The sequence below is a fragment of the Triturus cristatus genome, chromosome 4_1 (genome assembly GCF_964204655.1).
Source record: "Triturus cristatus chromosome 4_1, aTriCri1.1, whole genome shotgun sequence".
In the NCBI taxonomy this organism is placed as follows: domain Eukaryota; kingdom Metazoa; phylum Chordata; class Amphibia; order Caudata; family Salamandridae; genus Triturus; species Triturus cristatus.
Window position 1 is genome coordinate 53,194,001 of NC_140585.1, and position 15,780 is coordinate 53,209,780.

Here is a 15,780-nt window from a genome sequence, read left to right on the forward strand (position 1 = left end):
CCTGAGCCAGAGATTAACTCAAGAATATCTCATAGTAATAGGTACTATGAGAGACTGAACCCTACTGGTGCCAGAGACTAACTTATAAGAATGTCTAAGAGCTAAAGGAACTGTGAGAACTAAACTCCTACTTGTGCCAGAGACTAACTCTAAGAAGTCAAAGAGTAAATGGAACTGTAAGAGACTGAACCGCTACCTGTGCCAGAGTCTAACTCTAAGACTATCTAAGAGTAAAAGGAATTGTGAGAGACTGAAACCCTACTGGTGCCAGAGATTAAATGTAGGAATGACTAGCAAAAAAGTAAACTGAGAGACTGAACCCTACCTGAGTCAGAGACTACCTCTAACAATGTCTAAGAGTAAATAAAACTGTGAGAGACTTATCCCTACATGAGCCAGAGACAACCTCAAACAATGTCTCAGAGTAAAAGAAACTGAGAGAGACTGAACCTCTAACTGTGCCAGACACTAACTCTAAGAATGTGCAAGAGTAAAGTCAACTGAGAGACTGAACCCCTACCAGTGCCAGAGACTAACTGTAAGAATGTTTAAGAGTAAATGAAATTGTGAGAGACTGAACCCCTACCTGTGCCAGAGATTAACTCGGGATGAAAACGAGTAAAAAAAAACTGTGAGAGACTGAACCCCTACCTGTGCCAGAGACTACCTCTAACAATGTCTAAGAGTAAATGAAACTGTGAGAGACTGAACCCCTACCTGTGCCAGAGACTACCTCTAACAATGTCTAAGAGTAAATGAAACTCTGAGAGACTGAACCCCTACCTGTGCCAGAGTCTTACTTTAAGAATGTCTCAGAGTAAAAAAACAAGGAGTGAATCCCTACCCGAGCCAGAGACTAACTCTAAGAATGTCTCAGAGTAAGAGAAACTGTGAAAGACTGACCTCTACCATTGCCATAGACTAACTCTAAGAATGCCGTATCGTGAGGATAGTAGGTCCTGTGCACAAACATTTCTATTTTGAATCTTAAGTTGACATCCTTTTTAACGATGACTTTTAGCACACATTTGCTTCCACGTCAGTATGAGATAGTGTACTCTCAAAGGGCCTGCACACACATAAATATCTCCGTACACACATTATCATATCTTACAACATTCTGTCCTAGGTCTAGGTACACTGCGCAAACTGTCCTGGTTTGTTGTTGTCAGTTCGGCAACAGCTCTGGGTAGGTAGAATCAACAATGACAACTAGACCAGAGCTCAGGCACAGAACGAATGGGTCCAGTTTTAGCATTTCAACTGCTCTAAGTCTCGGTTTGGCAGAGGAGCCTTTCAATGGATTGTCGCAGCCGCCCGTGCCTGAAATCTAGCCCACCCAAATCGCAGCACTATCCTGAGGGACGCCAGACATGTGCTAATGTGTCGTCAATGCATAATTAGGGCTCCCGGTTTTATGGTATTTATTATTTTAACACTTTCCTCCGTATTTATTAATATTTATTTTTGGGCCATCTTATCTGCATTTATTAATATCTATTTTGTGTTTTGCGTATAAATGATGCTGTAAAACTGTACCTTTCCATATCAGCACGGAGAGCCAATTAAAAGAAGCACAATTTTTGGTATTTATACACTTTTAAAAATAAATGCAGACAGAAAACACATTGTTTTCTGTCTGTATTTATCTGTAAAAATCTGTAGAAACGGAAAACAGGGAGCCTTATGCATAATGCAGTATTTTGGCGCGCGCTTACTTCAGGAACTAAATGGCTACTGGTCTTTGTCCTTTCGACTTGTATGGTCACATCTCACTTGTCTGCTTTAATCTCTCTCTATTTCTGTTGTCTGTATATCATCTCACTCTTTCTGTCTGCTTTATTCCCCCTTTCATGTTGTTGTCTGTCTGCTATCATCTTTAAATTCCTGCCCTCTGTGTGCTAATATCTTTTCTCTCTCCCGAGCTCCCTCTTTCTATTATTCTTCTCAAATCATCATCTCCCTCTCTCGCCATCTCTTATCTGTCTATTGTCATCTCTTTCTCGCCTTCTTGTCTGTCTGTTATTATTCGCCTCTCTTGCCCTCTTGTGTCTGCCTGTTATCATCTATCTCTCACTCTCACCCTCTTGTCTGTCTACTATCATCTCTCTCTCTTCCCTCTCGTGTTTGTCTACTATCATCTCTCTCTCTCTTGTCTGTCTGCTACCCTCTCCCTCTCCTTCTCTCTCTTATCTGTCTGTCATCATTTCTCTCTCGTGTCCTCCCTAGTCTATCTGCTATCAGCATCTCTCTCCCTCTCTCTTGCCCTCTCTTGTCTGTTTGTTATCATCTCTCTCTCTTCCCTCTCGTGTTTGTCTACTATCATCTCTCTCTCTCTTGTCTGTCTGCTACCCTCTCCCTCTCCTTCTCTCTCTTATCTGTCTGTCATCATTTCTCTCTCGTGTCCTCCCTAGTCTATCTGCTATCAGCATCTCTCTCCCTCTCTCTTGCCCTCTCTTGTCTGTCTACTATCATCTCTCTTCCTTGCCCTCTCTTGTCTGTCTGCTATCATCTCTCTCTGTCTCTTGCCCTCTCTTGTCTGTTTGTTATCATCTCTCTCTACCTTGCCTTCTCTTTTCTATCTGCTATCAGCATCTCTCTCTCTCTCTTGCCCTCTCTTGTCTGTCTACTATCATCTCTCTTCCTTGCCCTCTCTTGTCTGTCTGCTATCATCTCTCTCTCCGGCTCTCTCGTGTCTGGTTCCAATGTTTTCTTTCCCTCTTGTGTCTGTCTCCTATCCTCTCCCTCTCTTGCCCTCTCGTGTTTGTCTGCTATCATCTCTCTCTCTCTTGTCTGTCTGCTATCCTCTCCTTCTCCTGCCCTCTCTTGTCTGTCTGCTATTGTCTCTGTCTCTCGCCCGCTTGTCTGTCTGCTATCATCTCTCTCTCTTGCCCCCTCTAGCCTGTCTGCTATCATCTCTCGCTCTCTATTTCTCCCTCTTGTCTGTCTCCTATCAGAATCTATCTCTCTCTCTCCTGCCCTCTCTTCTCTGACTGCTATCAGCATCTCTCTCTCTTATGCTGCCTTGTCTGTCTGCTATCATTTCCTTCTCTCTTGCACTCTCGTGTCTGCATGCTGTCACCCCTCTCTCTATTGCCCTCTTATCTGTCTGCGAACAGAATCTCTCTCTCTCTATCTTGCCCTCTGTTGCCTGTCTGCTATCATCTCTCTCTTGTCCTCTCTTTTCTGTCTGCTATCATATTTCTCTCTCTCTTGCCCTCTCTGGTCTGTGTGCAATCATCTTTCTCTCTCTCTCTTGCTCTCTCTTGTCTGTCTGCTAGCATCTCTCTCTCTTGTCCTCTCTTGTATGTCTGCTATCATCTCTCTCTCTTGCCCTCTCTTGTATGTCTGCTAGCATCTCTCTCTCCCTTGCCCTCTCTTTTCAGTCTGCTATAATCTCTCTCTCTTGCCCTCTCTTGTCTGTTTGCTAGCATCTCTCTCTCTTGTCCTCTCTAGTCTGTCTGCTATCATCTCTCTTTCTCTTGCCCTCTCTTGTCTGTCTGCTAGCATCTCTCTCTCTCTCTATCTTACGCCCACTTGTCTGCCTGCTATTGTGTGTCTCTCTCTCTCTCTTTCTAGCTCTCTCTTGCGCTCTCTTGTCCGTCTGTTATCGTCTCTCTCCCTCTCTCTCTTGCCCTCTCTTGTCTGTCTGCTATCATCGCTCTCTCTCTCGCCCTCTTGTCTGTCCGTCCTCTATCATCTCTCTCTTGTCCTCTCTAGTCTGTCTGCTAGTATCTCTCTCTCTCTCTCTCTCTCTCTATTGCTCTCTCTTGTCTGTCTGCAAGCATCTCTCTCTCTTGCCCTCTCTTGTCTGTCTGATAGCCTCTCACTCTCCTGCCATCTCATATCTGTCTGCTATCATCTCATTCTCTTGCACTCTCTTGTCTGTCTGCTATCATCTCTCTCTGTCTCTTGCCCTCTCTTGTCTGTCTGTTATCATCTCTCTCTCTTGTCCTCTCTAGTCTGTCTGCTATCATCTCTCTCTCTCGCCCTCTTGTCTGTCTGCTATCATCTCTCTCTTTTGCCCTCTCTTGTCTGTGTGCTTTCATAAGCCTCTCTCCTGCCTTCTCTTGTCTGTCTGCTATCATCTCTCTCTCTCGCCCTCTTGTCTGTCTGCTATCATCTCTCTCTTTTGCCCTCTCTTGTCTGTGTGCTTTCATAAGCCTCTCTCCTGCCTTCTCTTGTCTGTATGCTATCATCTCTCTCTTGCCCTCTCTTGTCTGTATGCTATCATCTCTCTCTCTTGCCCTCTCTTGTCTGCCTGTTATCATCTCTCTCTTGCCCTCTCTTGTCTGTATGCTATCATCTCTCTCTTGCCCTCTCTTGTCTGTATGCTATCATCTCTCTCTCTTGCCCTCTCTTGTCTGCCTGCTATCATCTCTCTCTTGCCCTCTCTTGTCTGCCTGTTATCATCTCTCTCTTGCCCTCTCGTGTCTGCCTGCTATCATCTCTCTCTTGCCCTCTCTTGTCTGTATGCTATCATCTCTCTCTCTTGCCCTCTCTTGTCTGCCTGCTATCATCGCTCTCTCTTGCCCTCTTGTCTGTCTTCTATCATCTCTCTCCCTTGCCCTCTCTAGTCTGTCTGCTATCCTCTCTCTCTTGCCCTCTCTTGTCTGTCTGCTATCATCTCTCTCTCTCTTTCCCTCTCGTGTCTGTCTGCTATAATATCTCTCTCTTGTCCTCTCTAGTCTGTCTGCTTTCATAAGCCTCTCTCCTGCCCTCTCTTGTCTGTATGCTATCATCTCTCTCTCTCTCTCTCTCTCTCTCTCTTGCCCTCTCTTGGCTGTCTGCTATCATCTCTCTCTTGCCTGTCTGCTATCATCTCTCTCTCTTGCCTTCTCTTGTCCGTATGCTATCATCTCTCTCTCTCTCTCCTGCTCTCTCTTATCTGTCTGTATCATCTCTCTCTCACTCTATCTTGCCCTCTTTTTTCTGTCTGGTAGATTATGTCTCTTGCCCTCTCTAGTCTGTCTGTTATCCTCTCTCTCTCTTGCCCAGTCTTGTCTGTCTGATATGTTCTCTCTCCCTTGCCCTCTCCTGTCTATCTTCTATCATCTCTCTCTTACCCTCTCTTGTCTATCTGCTATCAGCATCTCTCTCTCTCTCTCTTGCCCTCTCTTGTCTGTCTGCTATCGTCTCTCTCTTGCCCTCTCTTTTTTCTCTGCTATCATCTCTTTCTCTTTCCCTTTCTTGTCTATCTGCTAGCTCCTCACTCTTACCCTCTCTTGTCTATCTGCTATCATCTCTCTCTCTCTCTTGCCCTCTCTTGTCTGTTTGCGATCATCGCTCTCTCTTTTGCCCTCTCTTGTCTGTTTGCTACCATCGCTCTCTCTCTCTTGCCCTCTCTAGTCTGTCTGCTATCATCTCTCTCTCTCTATCTTGCCCTATGTTGTCTGTCTGCTATCATCTCTCTCTCTCTATCTTGCCCTATGTTGTCTGTCTGCTATCATCTCTCGCTCTCCCTTGCCCTATGTTGTCTGTCTGCTATCATCTCTCGCTCTCCCTTGCCCTCTCTAGTCTGTCTGCTATCATCTTTCTCTCTCTCTTGCCCTCTCGTGTCTGTCTGCTATCGTCTCTCTCTTGCCCTCTCTTTTTTCTCAGCTATTATCTCTTTCCCTTTCTTGTGTGTCTGCTAGCTCCTCGCTCTCTTACCCTCTCTTGTCTATGTGCTATCATCTCTCTCTCCCTTGCCCTCTCTTTTCAGTCTGCAATCATCACTCTCTCTCTTGCCCTTTCTTGCCTGTTTGCTCTCATCGCTCTCTCTTGCCCTCTCTTGTCTGTTTACTAGCATCTCTCTCTCTTGATGTCTCTAGTCTGTTTTCTATCATCTCTCTCTCTCCCTTGCCCTCTCTAGTCTGTCTGCTATCATCTCTCTCTCTCTTTTGCCCTCTCGTGTCTGTCTGCTATCGTCTCTCTCTTGCCCTCTCTTTTTTCTCTGCTATCATCTCTTTCTCTTTCTTGTGTGTCTGCTAGCTCCTCGCTCTCTTACCCTCTCTTGTCTATGTGCTATCATCTCTCTCTCTCCCTTGCCCTCTCTTTTCAGTCTGCTATAATCTCTCTCTCTTGCCCTCTCTTGTCTATGTGCTATCATCTCTCTCTCCCTTGCCCTCTCTTTTCAGTCTGCTATAATCTCTCTCTCTTGCCCTCTCTTGTCTGTTTGCTAGCATCTCTCTCTCCCTTGCCCTCTCTAGTCTGTCTGCTATCCTCTCTCTCTTGCCTTCTCTTTTCTGTCTATCATCTCTCTCTCTTTCTGTAGTCGGTCTGCTATCATGGCATTCTTATTTATGGCCCCCCTTCCACAAAAAATAATTCCTATGAGCTTATGGGCTCCTGTCTCGAATGTAGACTAAACGCAGAACATTTACAGTTCTTGGTAACTTTAATTATCGCCCAGAAAACACATCAGAACAGAATGCTGCCCTTTCTATAGATAATATGAATGAATGAACATCCTATTTGTAAAGCGAGACTTTCACTCCCTTGGGAGCATCTTGGCGCTGTGCGGGTGAGAGCAAGGTTTGGAGACACTGGGGATTGAAGGGATGCTGACCCTATCACAGAGTGCCTGCGCATTGAATCAGTGGTTGAAAAGATCCAAGCTTTGAGCTTTTCTTAAACAGGGGTCAGAGTCAATACATCTCATCTGTTTAGGGAGTTGATTCCAAGCCTATGTTCACAAACCTGCAAAGGATTTACCGCCTTTGGTCTTACACCGAAACGTAGGCGGTTGAAGAAGCTTAGCTGAGGGGGATCTCGGGGTACGGGTATGGGGAGGAAATCTAGAGGCAAAATATTTCGGACCTATTAATCTGTATGCTCTGAAGGAGAGCAAAAGGATTTTAAATAAAATGCTCTTCTGTATGGGGAGCCAATGAGTGTATTGAGGGCAGCCGAGGCGGAGGAATGACATGGTAGATTCAGCGCGAGCCTGGCGGCAGCACGATGCACGACCTGCAGTTTTTGAAGTTTCTTTGCTTGTGCCTGCATAGAGACTGTTGCAATAGTCCAGTCTGGATGTAATTATTGAACAGCTAGTGTCTTTCTTGCGGCAGGAGATAATCAGAAAAACATTTGTAATGATTTTATCAGGTTGAGGCATGTGCTTCCTCCTGCAAGAGCTTGCGGCTTACAGGATAGGGAACCACAGAATTGTACACCTAGATTTTTTCTACAGTGACCGTGTGACTGTGTTTGGCGGCGGTCCAGAATCTGGCCGCCAAGTCATTGGGTTGAAGAGTTAGTCTTACCCAGGAGCATGATCTCGGTTTGGTTCGAGGTTGATGGATGCATCCGCTGGATTACCTCAGATAGACAATGTTTGAAATTTAACTCCGAGCCTATGGATGCTTTGTCCAGTTCTAGGATAAGCTGTGTGTCGTCTGCATAGGATGTAGTTTTGATGCCAAAAGAGGAAATCAGCTTAATGAGGGGGCCATATACATGTTGAACAAAGCAGGGCTAAGAGAGGAGACCGGTGGTACCCCAGAGATGATTTTTTTCCGTCGACAGGAAGGGTTCTTGAACCACTGTTTGTCTGCGATCAGTAAGAAACTCACATTAAGAAAATCACAGCCCTCACTACAAGATCTTTGTTGAATTTAGACTTCCAGACTAGTGTTTCCTGTGAGTCGTCACATTAAGTATTGGATCTATCATTCAGGCTTACTGCCACAAAAAATTAGAAATTTTAACTTTGAGAGTGCTGAGGTACAATCTTTTCTGTTTGCAAGTACAATAAGGGAATTTGGCGGAACATCCGTTAGGTGACATCTTGGGTAGTGGGGTGTTATATTTGTTACCTTGAGGGACACAAACACTGTCGATTTATTACTGTCAACTATTTTCATATTTATTATTCTTAGAATTGATGTGCTACTGCTTTGACCACCACTACCGTGTGCATTTATTGTACAATACGGATCCTGTAGGTCCAACACTACCATCCAGTCTTCCTGGTTCAGAGCAGACAAGACCCGAGCCAGAGGGAGCATCTTGAACTTCTTCTTCTTGAGGAAGAGATTGACGGTCCAAAGATCTCAAATGGGCCGTACCCTTCTTTCGAAATCAGAAAGTAGAGGGAATAACAACCACTGCCTACCACTGAAACCGGGACGCTTTCTATAGCTCCCTTGGCCAAGAGAGCTGTAACTGATTTGGCAGAACGAGAGGAGGAAAAGAAAGGAAAGTCAGAGAATAGCCCTCCTGGACGATCTGCAAGACCCACTTGTCCGATGTTATGGATCTCCAGTGGGGGAGATGATGACAAATTCTCCAACCAAATGGGGTAGTGTGGTCTTGCAGAATCAGCCTAGAAGTGCTTGGAGGCTGTGACTCCCGGGGCAGGGTGGCGACGACTTCTGGCCTCCATTCCTGGATCGGAATGCACCCTGTCCACGTCCCTGCACGGTTTGTGAAGTCTGTGCAGGACAGTGACTGGGACAGGGTTGATGCGAATGAAAGGAAGACTGGCCACGAGGAGTAGAGGAAAGGCCCAATGATCTGGCCAAAGCTCAAGAGTCCTTGAACCTGTCCAGGGTAGAGTCTGCCTTTTCCCCAAAAAGACAGGTTCCATCCATGGGCAAGTCCATCAGATTTTCCTGGATATCGCCTGAGAAGCCAGTTGTCCTAAGCCAGTTGTGGTGGCTCAAGGCCACTGTCATTGAAATTGATCTACCCAGCGAATCTGTCGTATCTAGGCCACACCGAATGGTGAATTTGAACTGCATTCCTCCCATCCTTGACTGGTTGGAAGAGCACAGCCCGGGACTCCTCCGAGACTTGTGGCAGCACTTACACAACCATCTCCAAAAGGGAGTGGGAGAAACGGCCCAATTAGCATGCTGTATTCACCGATCACAATGCCAGGCTGGAGGAAGAAAACAATTTCTTCCCAATACATCCAACCTCTTGTATTCCCTATCCAGAGGAGCGGAAGAGAATGTGCCCTGGGAAGTAGAGGCCTGCACCACCAAACTTTCCGGGGTGGGGTGTTGGCTGAGGAGCTTAGGATCACCAGGTGCTGGGCAATGGCGGCATGCAAACGTCCTGTGCTAGGCTTGGTCCACGTGCCTAGAAGGACTTCTGTAAGTGCCTCATTAAAGGGCAAAAGGGGTGCGGAAGTGGAAGCCCCAGGTTGAAGCACCTCAGTCAGGAGATTAGCCTGGCCTGCATTGAGGGTAGTTCTAGTCCAAGGACTTCAGCTGCCCTCTTTACCACCATGGCATAGGATGCACCCTCCTCCTGAGCCACTGTAGGTGGAGAGAGCATGCCAGTATCTGGAGAAGTATCCAGACCACAGGCCACCGCATGTTCCCCATACCAGTCCAACTGCCCCGCAGAGTCTTCTTGGTGTTCCAGAGGGTGCAATGACCCCTCCCATTATTCTCAGAAAACAATAAAGTTTCTTTGTAACACCGATAACCCTTCCCCAGAGGCGTTCCCTAGGTACCAAACGGGTGCCGAGCCACGAGGGCGTGAGTAGAACCCCGTCCCCTTTCCTACCAGTTTCACGGTAAGCGCTCCCCAGTGAGACATCGCACACTTGGTACTTCAACTTTCTTTCATCTCCTTTCTATTCCAGGGTGTGCCATACGCTCCCACCCTTCTCCCGGGATCCGTGAGTCTTCATATCGATATGCCTCCGAGTAAGACCAGGTTGTTGTAATTGATTTTATTTCTAAGTAAGGACCCTTTCCATGACCCTCACAGGGGAACGTTTCTTCGCCCCCCTCACCCATATGCTAGATATTGTTTAGCACGTTGTACAGCTGTCACGTGTGTCTCGATATATCCAACTAGACACGCTATTCAGGACAAGTTTCACTTTACTTGCCTGACACCTGAGTCCTGGTACTTTTTAGGTGCACCGATCTCACAATTAGTGCACCAGTGGTACAATCTAATGGCACTTCACCGAATGAGCACCTGATTTGCTGCTTGACTGACCCAGCAGCGACTTATTTTAAGCTTGGACATCAATACTTACAATCTTTGTTTTGTTTTGTCTTCTGTTGTTTGTCTGTCAATTATAAGAATAAACTCGTTCCTCTCCACCACCATAATTGCTGGCGGATACTCACCAATTTAAATTTTTTACACTCACAGTCCTCGGCAGGGTGAGCCTTAGCGCGCTCATACCGCCGGGACTTTGCAACCCCACTCTGGTCCTGACGAAAGCCTGTATACCATACACCGAGGCAGAAACATGTTGACCGCCACAGAGTGAACCCGGTCTTCTAATTTTTGACCCTCACTCTTTGTTTTAACCTTTCCAATTAGCAAAACAAATAAACTACTTTTTTGACTCAATTGGGATTTTTTTAAATTCACTGTCACCTCACACGAACCCCGCTCCGCAGTAACCTGGCGTTGTAGCACACTGGGATGGCATTCGGCCATACCCAGTGGAGCCTGATGATGAAGCATGTCACCAGCCAGGTTGTTGAGTGAGGGCTTTCTACTAAACCTTCTATGGCTTAGTTTTCCTTAAATAACATAAAGTGTTGTTTTGAGTCAGCAGACTCGTGCTCCTACGACCCTAAGAGGTTGTGCCCAAACCACACGTACTCTGTTGTTTTCTGAGATTTTCCCTTGAGGGGAGTAGTCGTGTTGTGTTCCCTTCCTCTCCCGTTGTTTTCGTGTCCCTCCCATTATTCCCCTGAGCCTAGCACATCCTAAAAATGCTCAGGCGACAACACAGAACCTTGGGTGTAAGTCGGCATCGGAATCGGCTTCGAGCAACACCGTTCCAGCTCCGTGTCATCAGGGAGGAGGATGGGGCTGGCACCACAGCTGAGCACCGGTGAAACCGCATGCACCCGGGTCAAGTCCGACGTCGGGGAAGGTCAAGTTGGCACAACCAGCATTGACCCGGATCTGGGATCGGATCCACAAGGCCACACCGGTGCCGGCATCCAGCCTGATGGGGTCCCTTCCTACACCACGGGGCCCGAGGGCTCAACAGCAGTGTTGGCCCGCTCAAATACGCGGCGCATGACCTCGTAAAACTTTACTTGAGCAAGGGCGCTTCAGCTTCCGGAAAGGGAGGGAGGTGCAAAGTCGACCTAGGCTCTGGCTCTGTGGAACCGTGCCTAGAGCATCAGTGCTCCTTACCTCTCTTGTCGACGGACGACAGCCGAGGTGAAGATGAAGTCCGCATGGACTTCTTCTTCTTCTTATGCCTCTTCATTGAGTGGGACGAAGAGGACTTGGGGCTCCGGGAGCAGTCCTGCGACCTCCTCTTCCTCGATCGGGACCTGCACCTCCGCGAAGTCTTGATCGATGGTGTCGACTACCGGGCCCCAAGGAGCTTCAGTGTCCGCTCCCTCAAGGCCTATGGAGCCATGGCCCAACAGTCAGAGCACGACTTCGAGTCGTGGTCACGCTCGAGACACCAGAGACAGACGAGGTGGGAGTCGGTAACCGACATCATGCGGTGAGAGGCACCGCACGGCTTGAAACATGTCTCCCTCGAAGACATCCCTCGCACACAAAGATGGAAAAAATTCCAAATTCGACAAAAGTTGAGGAAAAAAAAGTGCAAAAAAGCAAAAGAGGGGTAGGTCTTCCCGGATCTGCGCATAACTGGCGCTGAAAGAAAAGAACGAACGTCCGCACACCTGGTTGGTGCCTGTATAGGTGACGTCACGTGGAGCCAAATGGAGCCATCTGACGGCATGCACAAGGGGTATTGCTCAGCAAAAGTTTCCGGATCAAGCCTGATGCCTGGGAAATTCAATGGTAAGGAATCTGCAGCTAGAAGTCTCTATCAGATAACGAGGTTTTATAGATTTGCAAGAGCTGCATGTTAGGGGGCCCTTTAGTTTTCCTGGCTGAGAGGCTGATATAACAGTGCTGGGAGGTACTTTTTAATGATCTTAAAAATGAGGATGACAATGCGGTATCTGTTTGTGGGCGGACAGCATGGCTGGCGCTGGTCGCGACCCGGGCCCGGACGGGCGCAGACAAGCTTACCCTTGGCGTGTCTTAGGCATGCCAGCGGAGCGTCGGTGGCAGGAGGCCCATTTAATACTGGTGCCCAGTTAACCACTAGAGCTTGCACGCAAGGAAAATGCCCATTCTAGCAGTGCACAGGAATAGGATAACTTGCGATATGCAAAGGAGTATATGAGGTGAAGGAACTGGATTCTCGTAGTTTTAGTAACCATATGACGTAAGTTTAAAAACCCAAGTGCAAATTCAAAGTCCCTTTACACTTTTATACATTCCGCCAAATTAAAATAATACAAAGATAAAAAAGAGCAATGACCGGCAATTCCCTAGTAGCAGCGTGTCATTCTGCTCTGTCCAGTTCAGCTCCAATATGACCAATTTAGTCTCACACAAGTGGTCCTTGGTCCGTCACAGGGCCCGAAAAATCATAAAAATGCTACTAGACCTGCAGGTCTAGACTTGAAAAATCTACTCGACCTAACTGTAATGTAAATGACCCTTGAACAGGTCTCAATGCCAATGTCAAACTTTACAAAATCCTCTAACTTCAGTCACAGAAAGAAAAGTAAATGTAGAAAGTCAAACTGACTTTTGACCTCTGTCTCTGAAAGCCGAGCAAATGTGACAAGATAACAAAATGTATAGGCATTTTGATTGCTCAATAGAAAGGGCAAAAGGCCCTAAAATAGCCCGTTCTGAATAAATCTGGCTCGCCATAGTGAGTGGGCGAGTGAATTTTTCGAGGCCTGCGTCCCACACCGCTGGTCACACTTTAGACAGGATTTTTTCTGATTTTCCGGCTCTCAAATTCCTCAAATCTATTAATTTAGCATGGTCTGACCACTTTGCAGTGAGATTTGAGATTCATGTGACCATCTCAGTGCATCTCTCAACATCAAATTCACAAGCAGGAAGGATAAGACCCTGGCACAATGTGACCTCAACCAATCTCACAGACTATCTTCTCGAACTGCCTCCTATTACCGTCATTACAGTCATCAGTAGACAATTACCACGCTTGGCTGAATACCGCCCGAGATATCCTAACCCCTCCCACCACCAGTTCCACTCACTGTAAAACCACTGCACAATCCTAATACACCTCTAAGCTCAAATATCAAAAGATAAATTGCTGGAACTTGGCAAGGAAATTGGGACTCTATACAAGGAAGAGGAGAAAGCCATCTATAAAAATCACTCCACGTTTTTAAAAATATGATTCTTGCTGAAAATTGTAGATTTTTCACAGCCTGATCGGCAGAAAATCTGGATTTTATTAAAGACACGGAGGCTAAGATTATGCAATCTCCTTTTATTGCCAGCTCACAAAAGCAACAATGGAATCATGTATATAGGATAGCGACAAACTGTCGCTTCCTTCCTTCTTCCTGCATTCAAACCAGATAAACTCAAATGTCCAATTATATTTCAAAATTGAATGCTTCTTGAAGAACATGTCATAAATAGGAATCCAATCCTTATTAGTCGGAAAGAAAGCATAAAAAACATGATGTTAATTTACCCAGGTGGATATATGTGGTGGGATAATCTTGGCCTCCGTGTCTTCAATAAACTCCAGGTTTTCTGCCCATCAGACTGTGCAAAATCTACATTTTATGACATGACACGGAGGCTAATATTATGCAAGCTCAAAGTGAATCCAACACATTACCGATTTCATTAGACATTGGTTTAAAATAACAGCTTCTAAACATGTTTTCATTCAACCAATCTGCTTTTCACAAAATATCTTGTAATCTGCCTCCCAAAAAGAAAGCTTTAGAGGCCGATGCACCCCTGAGTGAATGCGCTCCAAATTTAGAAACATCCACACCAGCCTCTTTCATCACATCTTTCACCCATCTTGCTATGGTGGGGGGAGAAACGGCTCTATGAGGCCATTTGTAGGAAATTAGCAGTTGTGCAACACCGTTTCTCACATTTTCTGTGCTTTTTTCATATTCTATTAAGCATTGAACCACACACAGTATTGGGCTTCCTTGGAAGTAAGGATAGAATATAGTTGATGATAACGTCTTGGTTCTTCTTTTAATAAAGAAACAGGCCCCTTCTGGTTGGTATGCTTTACTGGTAACATCTAAGTTTCTTACATCTGAGGAACGTCTAAAGGATACCAGACATCAGTTTGTAGGAAAGTTGTTTTAGAGACAAGGAGTGATAATCACCCCAGTTCTCAAGTACTTGTAACACCAGTTCAACATACCACAATGAGCTATATTTCGCTGAGAGTGGTTTTAGGAGTCTCTTGCTTCCCATTATTTTCCTTGTAAACACACTTTGGCCGGTAGGTAGCTGAGATGGCTAACCTATTGACGTTTACTGTCTTGTAGGATAAACCTGATCCAAATAACTCTTTTAAGTAATCAATTATTTGTATTACATCAGCTAAAACAGTATTGAAACTCCATCGAAGATACTAACGAACCAATTTATTCCAAGCCAGTCGATATGCTTTCCTTGTCCCAGATGCCCACGCCTCTGATATGAGTCTAAAAGCATCTGCCGAAAGGGATTTCCCACTATCTCCTGAAATCCTCCATGCTATCAGTGTGAGAGAACCTTCTTCCATTAGAGAATGAGTTTCTCCCCGTGGCTCTTGAAATTCGGTATTAGTAAAGGGAAGTCTATTGTCATTTCTAGCATTATCGGGAACCAGGCTTATGACCTACTGCGTGTTTGCAGTAGATCTCTTGGTAGCATGGCAAACGGCGGAAAGGCATATGGCGTTTGGCCTTTCCAATTCCGCAGGAAAGCATCTACTCCAGAAGCTTGGGGGTCTGGTTTCCTGCTGAAAAAGTGTGTTAGTTGTATGTTCAATCTATCTGCAAACAGATCCATCCTGAATGGACCCCATTTCTGTTGGATAGTGAGGAATATCTCTCTGTTCAGTCTCCAATTCCTGGAGTCCTTGAAGTTCCGACAGAACCAATCTGCTACCTCATTGTTTAATCCAGGAATGTGTTCTGCTACAGCTGAAATCCCTTTGCTCAGGCAATAGCCCCAAAAGTCCTTTGCTAAATCTGCCAGGTCCTTGGAAAGTGGTCCCCCCATCTTGGTAACATACCTCACTGCTGATACATTGTCCATGCGTAGCATTACACAGCGTTTCATCATTCCTTGTGTACAACTGCGTACTGCAAAGGAACCCACTAACAGTTCTGAGCAATTGTTGTGGTTTTTTTTTTCCTGGGTTGACCAGCTACCCCCTGTGGAAGAGTTCCCACATCTTGTTCCTCATCCTCCCAAACTCGCATCTGATTCTATTATCAGTTCGGTTTCCTCTCCGAAAATTGCCCTCCCGTTCCATGCCTATGCATTCTTGAGCCACTATACTAGTTATTCCCTTGATTCAAGGTCCAGGGACAATATCTGTGAATATGAAGGGTTTTTTCACAAGCACTTAGTTTTGAATCTGTGGGAGGGCTCGATAATAAAGAGGTCCTGGAAATATTGACTGACTCATTGAGGATGGCAGGCCCAGAATCGCAGCTAATGCTTTCAATGATATTTCTTTTTCTTTTAATACCCTTTTTAATTGTTTGCGTAGTCTTTTTAGGTCTCGCAGCAGTGCTCACGCAGGCGAGAGTCCTTTTGTCCGGGGCTCAGAAATGGACCCTGGAATCGCACATGCTCGTGCATGTGCGATTCCTTTTGTGCTACCCCATTGGCCTTTTCGTGCGTCTTTTTATAAAAGACTGCACACAATTGGCCAAAGGGGGGCGCGTTGCTCCGCCCACGGCCTATTGGTGTCTATTACGCGCTTGGTGCGCGTAATAGACAACAATAGGCCATGTGGTTTCAATTATC

The 15,780-nt window shown here is 46.0% G+C and overlaps 1 protein-coding gene across 7 annotated transcripts in view; it reads right to left on the reverse strand.

Annotated features, from left to right (window-relative positions):
- The window catches only part of LOC146839456 (mitochondrial coenzyme A diphosphatase NUDT8-like), a 249,060-nt gene that overhangs the window by 45,693 nt on the left and 187,587 nt on the right, over positions 1-15,780 (reverse strand). The gene's annotated exons all lie outside the window — the stretch shown is intronic.